The sequence below is a fragment of the Rhinopithecus bieti genome, unplaced genomic scaffold, assembly GCF_001698545.2.
Source record: "Rhinopithecus bieti isolate Rb0 unplaced genomic scaffold, ASM169854v2 repeat_2170, whole genome shotgun sequence".
Taxonomy (NCBI): Eukaryota; Metazoa; Chordata; class Mammalia; order Primates; family Cercopithecidae; genus Rhinopithecus; species Rhinopithecus bieti.
In genome coordinates this window covers 1-3586 of record NW_016876335.1, presented here as the reverse complement: position 1 = coordinate 3586, position 3586 = coordinate 1, and the positions used below count along the sequence as shown (strand labels likewise).

General features: G+C 45.3%; 1 pseudogene; it reads right to left on the bottom strand.

Moving 5' to 3' along the window:
• Positions 1-338: 338 nt before the first annotated feature.
• On the bottom strand, positions 339-2174 carry LOC108525677 (trifunctional enzyme subunit alpha, mitochondrial-like; annotated as a pseudogene).
• Positions 2175-3586: the final 1412 nt, after the last annotated feature.

The window sequence follows — 3586 nt, the reverse complement described above, 5'->3', positions numbered from 1 at the left end:
ATGGACATTTGGGTTGATTCCAAGTCTTTGCTATTGTGAATAGTGCCACAATAAACATACGTGTGCATGTGTCTTTGTAGTAGAATGCAAATCAAAACCACAATGAGATACCATCTCACACCAGCTAGAATGGCAATCATTAAAAAATCAGGAAACAACAGTTGTTGGAGAGGATGTGGAGAAATAGGAACACTTTTACACTGTTGGTGGGATTGTAAACTAGTTCAACCATTATGGAAAACAGTATGGCAATTCCTCAAGGATCTAGAACTAGATGTACCATATGACCCAGCCATCCCACTACTGGGTATATACCCAAAGGATTATAAATTATTCTACTACAAATTCTTACTCTTCACATCCTCCTGATAGATGTAAACGTCCTTCCCAGACTTGCGACCTAGGAAGCCCTTGAACACCATCTGTGTCAGCAGTTCTGGGTTTCCACCTCCAAACCGCTCCCCAAAGGCTTCGCGCAGGTCTTCTGCCACGTGTTTCACTACATCCACCCCAACTTCATCCACCAGTGTGGGGGCACCCACAGGAAAGCCAAAGCTTGTGGTCAGGGAATCCAGCTTCTTGAGGTCAACTCCTTCCTGGAGGATTCGGATGACTTCAGACATCATGGGTGAAAGACACCTGGTGGTATAGAAGCCAGGTCCATCCTTAACCACAATGATGACCTTCCCCTGCTTGAGACTGACTGCTACAGCTGAAGCATTGGCGTCTTTGGAAGTTTTCTCGGTTGTAATCATCTCCAGCAGCTGCATCTTGTCCACGGGAGAGAAGTAGTGCATGCCAATCACCTTCTCAGGTCTTTTGCTGACAGCAGCGATTTCAGTGATTGGGAAAGCAGATGTGTTACTGGCAAAGACGCAGTGATCTGGAACCACCGCTTCTACTTCATTTGGCACTCTGTGCTTAAGACTAAGGTCCTCAAACACAGCTTCAATCACCATGTCGACCTTTAAAACGTTGCTAATCAAGCTGCCCAGTCAAGTTGCTGAAGATGCAATCCCTTTCAAATGATTCCTCTGGAGGTTTCAAATGATGTTAGAGCTTTCTTCTTCACTTTATCATTCAATCCTTTGAACACTTGTTGCTGTCCTTGGCCTAGCCTAGTGAGTGTGGTATCTTTAAGTATAGTCTTTAGCCTCTTATCCACAGAGACTTGGGCAATGTCTGCTCCCTTCAGCCCTTCACCAAGAATAACCAGATGCTTAACATCCTTCTGTGGAGCTCCAGATTTATTCTTCTTGCACAAGACCTGACCATGGTAGAGTCCCATCAAGGCCTTTGATTCACTGGTCATTGCAAGCTCTCCAAATTTCTGAGATTCAGAGAGATAACCAGCATCACTCCCTTGCTCAATTCCCATCTTTACCACATCAATTATTTTCAGAGGCACAGGATAAAGGCCTTTAGTCTCCTTTCACACTTTTTCTTCTACTTTTTTGTAAGCCTGTTGCCTGACAAATGGAATAGTCATGGCGTACCCTGTCAATTTTTCCACCAATCCCTTGTCTCTCTTTGGAGAGATCTTATCAGCTAGACCTTTGGCGAAAGTAATTGCAACTTCTTCTTGGTATTCGATTGCCCGTTACTCTGGAGGTTTTAGTCCTGTTCCCAGGGGTTCCACCAATTGGTCAACCAGTCCCATTTTCTTTGCCCTGTCTGCAAGGATATTTCTACTAGGCAGCATCATGTCAAAAGCAGCAGGCACACCCACCATTTTGGGCAACCTTTGTGTGCCTCCTGCTCCCGGTAAGATCCCCAGCAAGACTTCAGGGACACCTATTATGTTTTTCTATCTTTTGTTGCTATTCTGTATTGGCATGAAATTGCAAGCTCAAGTCCTCCTCCCAGGCAGGATCCACTGATGGCAGCCACAACAGGCTTTGTGGCATTTTCAAGTTTCTCATATGTTCTCTATGCCGCTTGTGATATCTGTGTTACTTCTTGAGGGGTCTTGCAAGTGGCTAACATGTTGATATCAGCACCTGCAATAAAGCAGCCTGGCTTTGATGAGATAAGGGCGGCACTTCTGATTTGATTAGTAACCCAGATTTCATTCATAACTTCTGTGAACTCTGAATGCAGCTCTTCATTCAGTGTATTTACCTTTGAATTGGGAGAGTTAATTCGAATAATTGCCACATCCCCTTTGACTCCATGGTTCATATGAGCTCTGGTCTGCAAAGCAGAAGACTCTGTAAAACTGCAGCATATATAACTTCGGGAGCAGAGGATCCTGAAGGCAGAGACGCGGCTGAGGATGCCAATCGCCCAGTAGGCCACCATGTTGAGTTGAAGAGGACAGCAGTGGAGAGCGCTTTTAGCGGGCCGGCCGAGCGGAGGAGTTTTCCTCTTAATCAAGATTTTTAAAAATTGAGGTGAAATTGACATAAGATAGTATTAAGCATTTTAAAGTATACAATTCAGTGGCGTTCAGCATATACAGACTTGTGTAACTACCACCTCTATTTTCTTTTTTTTTTCTTTGAGATGGAGTCTCACTCTGTGGCACGGGCTGGAGTGCAGTGGCCGGATCTCAGCTCACTGCAAGCTCCGCCTCCCGGGTTCACGCCATTCTCCTGCCTCAGCCTCCCGAGTAACTGGGACTACAGGCGCCTGCCACCTCGCCCGGCTAGTCTTTTGTATTTTTTAGTAGAGACGGGGTTTCATCATGTTAGCCAGGATGGTTTCGATCTCCTGACCTCGTGATCCGCCCGCCTCGGCCTCCCAAAGTGCTGGGATTGCAGGCTTGAGCCACCGCGCCCGGCCGAACCTCTATTTTCAAAACTTTTTCCTATCCCCAAAAGAAAACCCCACATTCCTTAAGCAGCCACTCCCTAGCCTCCTCTCTAGCTCCTGGGCAACTACCAGTCTGCTTTCTGCCTCTAGGGATTTTCCTATCCTGGATATATTTTCATATAAATTGAATACTTCCATATAAATGAAATCATGCACAATGTGACCTTTCTAGTCTGTCTTAAGATTTTAGGATTATTTGCATGGAGCACAAATAACTAATTACAGAGCACATCCAGGAAAATTGTCTCAATGGAGAATTTTGATTTTATTTAATTTTTGCTGTAGCCATGCCTCCTTTAGGGAACCTGTGGGGGAGGTCTAAAGTAACCTGAATGCATGGAGGTAGGGGCAGGCTGAATAAATTACCCACAGTGCTAGCATGTACTGAGTGAGTTATTGGTGTTGTTTTCTAACTGTGCTGAGATGGTTGACGTTTCCTTTCCTCCTCTGGTAACAAAGTGAAAAGGCCCTCATTGATTGGTACTTTTAGCCAATGTGTGGATGCGGGTGGGGAGTGTGTGGATCAGTGATGGGTGGGTAAAAGGGGTGAGGGGTTGTGGGGAGGGGGAAACTGGCTGCAGTGTGAACTAAAGAATTTGGAGCTGCTGATGTCGTTTGCTTCTCAAATCTCATTAAGGACACTGATTTTAATGAAAACAAGAGGGGTTGTGATTTGATTAGTAGTGACTGAATAGATTATCATAAAAGAAAGGCAATCACCAGTGCAGACCCTAAAAGAAAAAAACCCAGCCCGGTGCGGTGGCTCACTCCT